Below are 13,004 nucleotides of genomic sequence, written 5' to 3'. Positions count from 1 at the left end.
AGAGAGAGAGAGAGAGAGAGAGAGAGAGGAGAGTGAATGAATTTCGAACATAAGAAAAAAAAAAAAGAACGTCGTTGATGAGATGAGCAAAATTATTCTTAACAACACTTGAGATAAACTCCAGGGATGAGGCCTCCACGTATTATCTTCAAGACCACTTGAATTATGATGATCATATCATAAGATATGACTATTGGTCTGAACAAATGAGATAGACGAATCATATCTCTATTTTTTTTCGTTCGGTCATTTAGTTTATGGTCATATATCTCTAGGATGCCGAAACTACTTTTTTTCTCCTTACTTCTTATAGCCAGTCATGCGATCTCTTGTACGATGATTATCATGTTCACCTTAATTCATACTTTCACTCCGCTTATAATCATCTAAGTTAGTTATATTTTTCAGCATACATGATGATTCGTCTATCATCCTTGGTTACTAGATCAACGACATTCACTTTTATTCATTCAATTCAATCATCTTCTCTAGCACGACTATTACGTTTAGTAGAAATATCAATATTAGGCATACGAGTAATGTCCTTAACGTTAGTGTATCGTTGTACTCAGTTAATGTCCCTGTACAAGTCTGTAGGCTTGGAGTGTTCTTGGATATAATCCGGTTAGGCTGAGCAATCTAGCTAATACACCAGTTCAAGTTACTGCCTTCAGTTTGGGTTGATTCAGGTGGTGTCCACCCGTCATACTCACTAGTGTGTCCAGTGTGAGTTGAGTTACTCCTGCAGGATCGGTGCACGGTGTTATCTGCCACAGGTTGAGGCACTGTGTGTGTGTGTGTGTGTGTGTGTGTGTGTGTGTGTGTGTATGTGTGCAGGGTGTTGGCCTGTCAGGACCCGCTGATAACATCTTAGTTACGACCGATATTGATGTAGAAATGAGCCATCGCTCACGACTGGCACTGCGAGATGGCGAGGTATATCGTCTATGATGATAAGAATAGCTCTATTAGTAATTTGAATGGATGGTTCTATATTGAAAGAAAATACCATAAAGAATTCTTGCACGAGAGTAGCAACTCTTCTTCGTCCTGATAACTGGTTTGTCTTTTCATTATCTATGATTTTTCTCTCTTCAGCTGCATCTCTTCTTCCACGAGAGAAAAAAAAGAAAGATTGAATATTGGATTTCCTTCACGGCGATATTCTCAGTTCAGAACACGTTTCTTGTACTGATGAGCTCCAGCCAGGAGCTTGGAACGAATTTCTGGTGGCTCTGCTAAACACCACCATGAAATTAGTCCCTTAAACAGGTTTGCTTCCAAGAGGTAGACAGCTACTGACATTTAGCCACAAGTTCTCCTCTAAGAAGGTCCCCCCCACCCCAACCCCCACTTTCAATGAACGGTGAAATGAGAAACACAGTGAAGGCTGAGCAGGTACACACACACACACACACAAGTTGGCAAATGAATCAACAGTGATTAAGAATTGATTATTATATCTACGCATCTCACCGTTCACCCTATGTATGCTGTACATGGTACGCCTCATGAGTCCTACAAGCTGTCATGCCTCACTCGTTGGGAAGTTATCAGCACTGGGAGATACAAACGAGATGACTGGGCACACACACACACATCAGGTCTTGCTTCTAATGAATCATCTATAATGATAGTATGCCCCCAAGGAGCCCCACCGACTAGTGTCTTCATGCCATTACTTTCAAATTCGACGCCATGCAAACAGCAGATATATTGATCAAAAAGTTGGTTACGTAGTTATATCGCATACACACACACACATATGTGTGGTTTCGGTGCATTATACACGACAGCTGAGAGACTGAGTGTGAACCAACGTGGCTTTTGTTGTCTTTTCCGAGCGCTACCTTGGGTGGCGACGGAAATGAATAGAGGCAGCAAGTATGAATTATGTACATGTGTATGTATATATACGTTGAAATGTATAGGTATGTATATATGCGTGCGTGGACGTGTATGTATATACATGTGTATGCGGGTGGCTTGGGCCATTCTTTCGTCTGTTTCCTTGAGCTACCTCGCTAACGCGGTTACTCCTGGTGATGGTAATGGTGTGGATGTAATGCGTGATGTGACGAGACCCGTGGGACTCCTGCTGGTGATGTTGGTTCATGTGAAGGAGCTTTGCCATCTGCCCCGTTGGTGGACGCGGGTGCAAATGGCGATGCTGTGAGGCTAGCGAGGATGGGGACCTCATTCATGTGATTTGTCAAGTCGATGGCGGTCGGGGATGCATACCTAGATAAAGAAAATCTTGTTTGCCTTATCTAAAACCAATAAGAAACATCCGGTTCAAAAAAGAAAATGAGAAAAGTTAAAGAAAATGAGGAAAGTTAAAGAAAGAAAACGAGGAAAGTGAAATGTGAGAAGCTAAAGTATACGAGTTTTTATTACGGTGAACAATTTAAATATTGGTGTTGACTTGTGTTAAAAGGAAATAAGATATCGCAAGACTGAAGCCCTATCCAAACATACACTCAGCGCATCATGAACACAACTACATCAGCTCAGTTACCCCTGCCTCTGCAAGAAAAGTTTGAAAAATCAATCCTTATTCTTCTTCTCGTGTGCCGACATTATAACGATCAGGCATCGATTGAGCTGGGAAGACTTTACCCCAAAATGACATCATTGTAGGAAGATGACGACCCTCAGTCCAGACTCACAGAAGGCTGATACAGGTTACTATTCAATTAAGAAAAACTAAAACTCATTCCACCATCAACTTGGTTCTGATAGAGAAAGCGTACAAGACTGTATTATCTATCTGAATATCTAAACGAATTATCAGCTATTTAGTATCATGTCATCAGGGACCAATGCATACGCCATTAATGCAATCCATGTGATAAGTGTATTGCCTGGAACTTCCAGTTCTGAGTGGGCAAAACCAGATAATGAGTCTAACTTGGCAGATTTCTTTACTACATTTGTAAAATCGTGTGTAAGCTACAGTTGATGGACAGACTTAGCTTATGTACTTTAACTACACAGAAATGGTGAAAATTATCTGGTTTCTTGCTTGATTTCATATTCTGGCCTATAAATAAGCGCGCACGTGTGTGTGTGTGTGTGTGTGTGTGTGCGCGCGCGCGCGCGCGTTAAGGGGACAGAGTTATACACTCGTGTTATCCCGACTCCTAAATTGTACATATGTATCTTGTCCTTACTCTTTATATGTATATGCACACACACACACAACTTCACACCTCAGTCGACTCCAGGTGAGTGTAAAGAATAAAAAAGATTAATGATAACAGTTTTGTGTGTGTGTGTGTGTGTGTGTGTGTGTGTGTGTGTGTGTGTGTGTGTGTGTGAATTCTTATGTAAATGCTATATTTTTTACCGCAAGCACAGACAAGAAGTCTAAAAATTATTCAAAACAAATTTGTATACTAATAAACATTTTCTCTTCTGATGAGAAAAATTAGTTTTAAATTGTGCATTTTTTCCCCCTCTTTTTTTACAGCATTTCATTATACCTACATTAAGCAGAGGCAAAATTTTTATCATTTCCTTTTTCCAGTTCCTCTCAGAGGCATTTCCTAGATGCAGTATACAAGACATCCTTGATCATATAAGTTGCTGTAAATTACACCAGCTGGACGTTAAGTTCCGCTCTGTTAATCTACAACCTTTTTTCCCCATGCCTTCCATATCCTCAAACAACTGATCCTCCTTTAAAGCCACACAGTCCTCACTGTTTCCCTACTTCTTTCGCTTCCTATGAGGAAACGTGTGATGAGGGTAAGAGCGACTATCCTCAGATTTATGAGGATGCATGAGGAGGTGCAGTCGCGACTGCGTCCCGTCGGGTTATGAGGATGTTTTAGATGAGAGAGAGGAGGAGGGCCTCTGTTGTCAGATTCTGGGGGTTATCATGAAGAACATAGGAGCGAGTGTTGTCCTCGTATGGGGATCTCGTCGTAGGAGGAGGTGGACTGTTGTCCGAACAGCGTGAAGTTCTACGACGAAGACAGAAGGGGCTTGTCGTCCAGCCCTCGGCGATGACGGAGTGGCGAGCGGAGTTGTGGGAATGTGTGCAGGCAACACGTTGTGTCCGGTGTCCGTTTGACAGACTGACGAGTTTTTTTTTTTTTGCAGGGATATTTTGATTCTCTCTCTCTCTCTCTCTCTCTCTCTCTCTCTCTCTCTCTCTCTCTCTCTATCTATCTATCTATCTATCTATCTATCTAGCTTAAAAAAGTACTGAGCGGAATTACATGTAATTTCTTGTTGAATCATTTTTTTTTAGACAACCCAGTCGTGGGACAGTCAGGCCTCCTGTTGTCTGTCATTCTCATGTAAACTCTCTCTCTCTCTCTCTCTCTCTCTCTCTCTCTCTCTCTCTCTCTCTCTCTCTCTCAAGTGCGACTAGTATTACCCGTCTGGGTATCGGGAGAGTTAGTGAGCCAGCGTTCAAGTGTCGTGTCACTCCTTTGCACTGAGTACCGTACCTTTCGTTGCGCCTTACCCACTCATGGGCTGGTAGTCCAGAACATACGAGTCTCGCCATCCAACGCATAACACTTGACTACACTTCACCTACACGATTCATTCTTCGTAACCCTAGATTCTCCTGCGGTGAGCGCCACGCGCTAGCCATGCCTCTTGGGTAAAAATCTCTTGGTAAGTATTCGCAAGTAACTAAGTACGTTCTCCCTCATTCTGTGTGTGTGTGTGTGTGTGTGTGTGTGTGCTGAAGAACATGAAAACACCTTCCCATCTTGGCAGCCAGACCAACACATTGTGTAGCGCAAGAAACAACCGCAACCCACCCTCACCGTCCACTCCACCAACAACATCAAGCCTTACAGGTGTTCAAACCGACGATAATTAGTCTTGTACGCCGGCTGGAGACAGGCAGGCAGGCCGGGAGATGTGCAACAGGTGCCCATGACTGGCAAACTCAAGACGATCTTAAAAAGGAACATTTTTCGTTTATTGCTCAAATTCTTCCACGCCTTGTTGCTCGCAACGTGACGAACCGCTCCCCGCCTCATCTGTGATGTACCTGTGATATCACTGGTAATCTACGTAATGTATATCAAACTGACTGACACAGAAGAGATTTCATACCGAGGCTGTGGTGCGGTGGGCTTATGATCAGTCGAGAGGCGGCACAAGGTTAAGTGTCAGTCATCACTCCAGGCTCCCTCCCTTCACGCCACAGTAATAATACTAATCGCAGCTCCTCCTCCTCCTCCTCCTTCCTCATCATCATCCCTTCCTTCTCTCCTCTTACTCCTTCTTCTTCTCCTCCTCCTCCTCCCTCACCATCACTTCGTCTCCCCCTGGCTGTCCGTGGCAGCGTTCCAAGAGCAGTATGGGCCTGACAGAAAAATTTACCTCCAAGAGATCCCATTAAACAATGCGAATATAATAACAGGATAATGTAGGTACCACTTGCCGTATCTTGTCCAAGGACCAGACGCTCGAGCTTGCTCACTACTTCACCAGCAGATGCTGCCCTGCACGTCAGGTCTGAGGTGTGTTGGCATCAGACCTGACCTATGTGTGATAACTGTTGAGACTCCAGGTATATGAAGTAGATAAGTTTACGTATCCATTACTGGGGTGCTGCATCCTCCCTGCAGTGTGCTACCTTACATCTTACCCCCAAACTACAACACCACATCTTTCCCTTTCTGACTCACAGAACTTCATTAACACATCTGAACGAGTCTCACACCAACATTGTTATAACTCTTATCCAACAAAGGAAAGCCGTAACTCAACCACTTCATCTCTTCTCAAAAACGTAAACACGGTCTCTGTCCCAACACTGACATAATCTTTTTAACAGTTAGTGACATCCTTCTCCACATCTTGTGAAGTAGAATATCATCCCCAGCACCAGAGTATTTCGTCTCAAGGCTGGAAACACTATCTCGATGGGGGGAGAGATAATGTCCTTCAATATTGAAAAAAATCTCTCCTTGCCATTGAAATACCAGCTGTCTTCTGACACTGAAACACATCATTAGAGACAGATCTCTTCTTCAGCGTCAGAACACTGTATATGAAAACAGTGGTACTGCATCTCTTTCCTAACACTATGGCACCATCTCCTGTCCAGTACGGGAACACTATCTCCTCACAGTATTAGCCAACATGCTATATACCAGGATAGAGACATCAGCCAGCTTAGTCGACCTTCCTTACAAACTCAATGCCTTAGCCCGACACAGTTTCATATCTCTTACCTTCGTGGTTTCTGATTATTTCATTTGACGGATCGAGGATAACTCCTGAAGGCGTTGGTGTCATCAAAATGTCATAAAAACACAAGATTAGAACTCATCTCTATTCAAACCTAAGACTGATCACGTGTCTTTTTTTGCTACTTGTAAAGAGTAACGTTAAAGACTTAACAAGGTAAATGAGCCATTACTCCATCACAAAGTACCTTCAAGGGCAAAGGTAAACTAATCTCCAAAACATTTGTCTCTCCCCTCATCATACCAACAGCCTCACCCAATCCTGTCAACATTGTCCAAGTCACTGGCTTCCAATATTCAGAGCCATCAACCCTTCCTTAAACCGAGACCCAGCTTGCCTTCTTTCCATAAGTAAACAGTTTCACCTTCCCAAGTCAAATATATCGCCTCCTCGTCAAAGCCATCAAGTCTACTTGCTCCCAAACCACTAGCCTCCACTCTCCTTCACCTCACCCTCCACTCTAAGCTGTAAAATCTCTCTCTCTCTCTCTCTCTCTCTCTCGATTCCGTAACAGGTAGCAAAGAGTCGTAATGAGTGGAAAAAAAATCACCACCGTAGACACACGTTACCAGTGGGGTCCACCAGGGATCCATCCTGTGACCTATACTTTTCGTCATTCCTATAAACGACACTGATGGAGGGTTGAACGAATCTGCGTCCAAATAGGCAGATAACACAACGATCGGCAAAAGCAGCTGAAGAAGATAGGCTAAGAATACAAGAGAATCTAGATGACATAGATGAATGCTCTAGATAATGGCAAATGCCACTCAACGTCAATGATTAACAGCAGTTGCTAGTAGGAAACCTCGACTAGCAATTCGATTATGAATGAGTGAGCCGCAATATATAAAGGACGCCCATCGTGTGAAGGATCTAAGGGTCACAGTCTCCAACGACCTCAAATACACCCAGCATTGTAACGAAGCTGCCAAGAAAGCAAATACGATGTTAGGATTTATTAACAGAGAAACTTTACCTACAAAAGCAAGGATGTGCGGTAACAGTGCCATTATGGTTAGGTCTTGTTAGACCTTACTTGAATATGCAATGCAGTTCACGCCTTGGTAAGGATGTTCTTAGATTGGAAGCAGTGTAACGAAGAGCAACTAAATCTACTCCTTCCTTGCTCAAAATCCATATAAGAACAGACTGTGAGAACGGAATTGGTTCCCTCTAAGCAAGGAATGCTTACTAGAATGTTTCAAAATACTTAAAGGATTCAAAAATATCGATGTTGAGGAATTTTCTTATGGTCACAACATTATTACCAACAAGATGGAATTACGCTGAATCGCACGAAGTATTTCTTTACCAATGACATTATCGAGGTGTGGAATAAGCTTCCAGAACATTTTGTTCAGAGCAACACTGTTCAAAATTAGGCTTGATCATCACCTGTCGCTCTCCGGTATTCAATAATTGTTCGATCCAATCATCATAACGCAGAGGTATATTGTCCTGCCTTCTCCACCACTTGATCTCGCCTTGGCCGAGCTGTGGTAACATACCAACCTTGATTAACCCGTGTCATCTGCTTTAAGGGAACCAGAGGGAATTGTTCTAACAGCACGAGTAATATAGACACAGTAAGTCTCGAGACTGAAGCTCAAAGATTATCCATATCATTGTCCTTAAAGCAAAAAGTGAAGGGATGTATGTCGTTGGTGATGAAATGCATAACATTCACAATCATTATCATTCCGGACTTCACTATCAATATATCCTTCAGGCAACATTTTTCTCACTGTATAACTTGTACCTCAGTCACTGAAGCCAGGTCCCTGCGACCTCTTGTGCAGTTTATAATATCCTCTTCCGCCCCACCACCCACGGGAAGGAAAGCAGTACTCACGTTGAACTTGCCACTGTTGCAGCCAAAATCAAAAGATAAATCTAAAACTCAGGCAAAGGAAATCTAAACTGCGAGTAAACAGTGGGGCCGACTTACAGACAGGAGACAACGAGTAGCACCAAACGGGGATGCATTCGACTTGCTAAGCGTGACGACAGGGGTCCCACAGAGCTTAGTCTCAGAACCCATATTCTTTATATCCTGTGTTAAGGATCTGGAGACATGACGGACATAAATAAAATCTGCCTTTGACTCAAAATTAGGAAGTAAAACAATGAAAAATCAGATTACTGAATGATTCATTTTGATTTAGACATTGATTCAACTGCCCAGAACAGATGACTAAGCCATAGAGAGAAAAATCCTCACTTGTTCCCCTCTGTTCCTTCTTTTGAGAAAGTAGAACAGGAGTGGAGGATTTCCAGCCCCCCGCTCCTGTCCCTTTTAGTCGCCCTCTGCGACATGCAGGGAATACGTGGGAAGCATTCCTTTTCCCCTATCCCTAGGGCTAATATATATATATATATATATATATATATATATATATATATATATATATATATATATATATATATCCAAAATCAAGCAGACGGATGATGAACCAGTAATAAAGATTTCTCCTAGTGTCAGGTAAACGGAAAACCCATCTCCTGGAAGTCTGGAACAAACACTTGGCAAAAAGAATCATAGGACGAATGTACCAAGTGGCCGGGTCAACACTTGCCAAACTGTCTCACTCAGGTGCTCGAGTCTGTTAGGTGTCAGGATGTAAGGCTGGGCCGGGGCGGGATTGAGGGTGGACCGGGAGCAGGATGGGGCAAGGGTAAAGGTACCCTTAGTACACACACACACACACATACACACACATGCCAGCTGGAGTGTCCTCGGCCAGTCACCGCTGACGGAGCCGCTGTGAACATCTCCAGCGGGAATCTCAAAACAAAAGGTTTCTTGAAATTTCTTTACGTACTCGTCAGAATTTTTACTAACAAGCAAGAAAAATTCTACCACGCTTGGGTATGAAATATTACGATGCTCATTTTCGAATCTGGTGAATAATTCTAGTGATACGGGAATATATATTCCAGTCTTGCTTGTGTGTTTAGAGAAGTAAAGAGGAAATTTGTTTGAAAACGTAATGGTAAAGGAAGTCAGGTCGCTCTGTCATGTTGTGGTCATGCGATCTCTCCAGCAAGCTTCTCTCTCTCCCAAGGGAGTGTGCAGGAGGCACGGTGACACGGGGAGGTTGGGGTGCGTGTGGGTTATGTAGGAGGAGGTTCCGAACGCCACAAGGACGATGCAGAATGTGGGTGAGTAGGAGGTGCCGGGTACCTTGGGGCGTGGAAGAATAGCCGAAGACTGTGGGATTTTCAAGAGACTCGGAGTACCTCAAGGCACTGACTATCACAAGGTCTGTAGCAGGAGCTACATGCTATGGTTAACGTGATTCTTGGACGGAAGAGCTTCCGTTGCTTACCATAGGAATTCTCGTTTTCTCCGTAAACACCTGACATCACTGGGTCAGGTACTGCAATTTTATATTACGAAGGGCCTTTGTGGCTTTTTCCTGTCTACTCATGAATACCTTCTCTTATTACAGTTTACTTAGGGTTTTCGAAACGATTATCATAAACGTTTGCAACCACACCAATTGCGTTCTCATGAACGATATGACCGGCATTTTAATGTGAAGTTGTCTTCGTTCTGTGAGCTATGTTACGCTATTTCATTTCGTGGCGTAAAGCACATATATACAGTGATCATTCATACTGTAAAAAACCAAATGTACATGCATTTTCCAAGTCTTAAGACATTGAGTTTAGAACCATAACCAGTAAAATAAGAGAATTGTCAATACTGGTTTGGGTGTGATAATGTTTGCCAAACATAGACGCCCAGCATCAGTGTTAGGGCGGGAGAGTTGGTGGGGCAGGGAGATACTGCCGGAGGTGAAGGTCTCCACCGCATCGAGAGCACCTAACCAAGGTGCTCACACACACCATCATGGGGATCCACTTGATGATACCAGTGAGGTCTGTTGTCGCTATATGAGCTTTCCACTCGAGCAGCCGTTGACAGGGAGGTTGAATTTGGAGACAGCGTGTAAACTGAGTTGGAACGTTGAGGTGAAGTTTCATAGCGAAGAACAGTGGATTAGCTGAATATGAATAGTATTCTTGTGTGTGTGTGTGTGTGTGTGCGAATTTCTAATCAAGCAAAAATCAGATTAATGTCAACAGAGAACCAAACATTAATGGTGATCCCACTGGGGAAACTTCGGACCCTCGGAGACCCCCCCTGAGGCAACACGAGCAACTCAGCAGCAACAGGAAGACGACGACCTCCTACATGAGCTGATCATCTGAGACGATGGCTCAGGGGAAGCACCACACGAACTCTCCGCCTCACAAGAAGTCGATTTCCATGTAAATCTTCAAAGTCATCCAGGCAGCATCCATCAGCCATCAGGCGTCTTCATTATTGACTCGACTATCAAGGCAAGCTGGCCCATGGGGATTAATTGCTCATGCCGCAGTTTGCATTGAGGAATTAAACGTTCATTAAGGTGTCGCCTTTGTCGAGTGGTGGTGGTGGTGGTAGGTAGGTAGGTCTCGGGCTAGTCTGAGTGGCGATGGTCTCCATGTAGTGTTGCGCCGATGTAAATCACTTAATTACACTCTCGCCTGTGTGAGAGTAAAAGCCTTAGTGTGAAACTCTGGCCCAGAGGTAACCTAACCTACTTCTGATTCTTGAATAATGAGAGTATGTCAAGAGTATATAAATCGTACAGCATCTTCGAACGATTACCCCAAACTGTACTCGAACTCAGCAGGTCAAACATGTTCGCATGTGGTAATACAGTAATCCTCACCATCACTACTACTATTACTAAGGCCATATTCTCTCTCTCATTACTTGTGATGCAATGATCTTCGTCAAGCCAGGTTCCGAGAATCGCCAAAGTTGATCGCATGCTGATAATCAGGGTAAAACTCTGGCGTGATAAATGATTCACACTGATGTGGCACACTAGTAAGATAAACCGAGCAGATCCTAGAAGTATCAGCTCAGTCAGTCAACTTTAGGATTCTGTGAATCGTGGATTTATCTCTGTAGGTCAGTCCATCAATCTTTCAATTAGACGTCGTGACTGAGTTCTTGGAGACAACACAGGTTAATGAAAGGCACTGAGGTCTTCTCTCACATGCAGTATTGAGACGACCCTGACCTGGCTGGGGAGAGGCAGGACCACAAGCTGCGGTTGCCTATTTGATCTTCCTTATCTCACAACACCTTCATTGTCTCCCTCTCTGTGTTCTGTATTAGCTGTTGCTGCACCATGGGTTATCGACCCGTGGTATCTGTAATTATGATGTTGAGGGAGTTACCATCTCTTCTTATTTTCCTGTAACCTTCATTATTAAGTAATCTCGTTATATCTAATCTTGTCAGTGTTTGTCTCCTCCTCATCTGACTAACCAGGAACACGTGTGATAATAAGATCAGTCGTTTGGCTCATAACTACAGAAGTTTTCATGAAGACTCACCCCCACAAGGTACAGTCTAAACAGTGGCAGAGTTCTTGTTTACTCAACTGTGCTTAAAAGCCATTTGTTAAACTGAACAGTTTACACATTTTGCAGAAGCTCATATCACATAAGCCACTGGGTCTCACATTTTTCTAAGTGGATTTCATATCCACTACAGTTTCTTGTATATTTATGTATATATGTTCAAGTGAACACCGTCAAACGATCTCATTAAGCATGATAATTCTTTGTGAAAACTTCTTCTTTTTTCCTGTAAAACTCGAAAGGTCTTGGCAACCATTCCAGTTTCGTGGATGAAAAAAAAAGCCAGTACCTAATTAATCAACAATAGTCACACCGAGTATAAAATCAGATTCTGAAACTACACAAATTTGTCTCCATAAACGTCCTTCATGTGTTATAAGCTCTGACATCATTCAGCTTTGACCATACTTAGTTAGATCTCCGTGTGGTTACTGGTAGTTTCATGTAACAACATACACCATCCTATATCTTAAAAATATCACATATATGTTTGTTCTGCTTTACAGTTTCGATGATACAAAAGGAGAATAATGATGCTTGAACATCTCCCAAAAACTCGACCCGCCTTTATGATTTTCCTCTCCATCCTTGTCCCCTTAAGAGGTAGAAATGACTACGAGGCTAATGTGTCTACACAGTATCACAAGTGCCGAGAAATTGCACGTCTAAACACCTAGCAAACCTGCGCGAGCGCATCACGGAAGTGTGGTACGTATCGTACTTTGTTTAGGTATATGTTTGTTTTGTGCACAAGTGTATGTATTTGTGTATATATGTATTGGGTGTATAGGTGTGTTAGCCTGTATGGTCTCCAATTAGCAATGTTCTCTGTGTGTTCATAAGCGTGTGCTTGTGTGTGTATGTGTGTGTGTGTGTGTGTGTGTGTGTGTGTAATTGCTTATTCCGTACGATGGACTTCATTAAAACTTCATTATTCAGCTTGTTCTATTTGTCCACTACATTTAAACAAGTTATTTCTTTTATATCTCTTAATGCATTTCTGTGTAGAAGAACTGTTCCCATTTGACATCAAAGTGGTTTGAAAAATAAATAAATCTGATCAGGTCACCCCTTTCTCTTCCTTTTTTCAATAGTAGATTAATCTACTTTTTTCCCCCATGTAAAATTGGCTTTCTTAATTCAGTCCTTTGTGCTTCTTTCAGTACACTACCATAACTTGAGAGCATACTCTAGCTTTGGCTTAATGTATAATGCAAACAGCTTACTGAATATATTTCCTCATCCATTTCACTTAATGTTATTGTAATGCTTGACGGCAGACAGTATGATACCTTTACTGTGCGTACTTATAATGTGGGACTCTGGCGAGACGTTAGGAACCACGTCCA

Source organism: Panulirus ornatus, chromosome 18 (assembly GCF_036320965.1).
Source record: "Panulirus ornatus isolate Po-2019 chromosome 18, ASM3632096v1, whole genome shotgun sequence".
NCBI classification, from domain to species: domain Eukaryota; kingdom Metazoa; phylum Arthropoda; class Malacostraca; order Decapoda; family Palinuridae; genus Panulirus; species Panulirus ornatus.
This window is presented reverse-complemented; position numbering follows the sequence as displayed.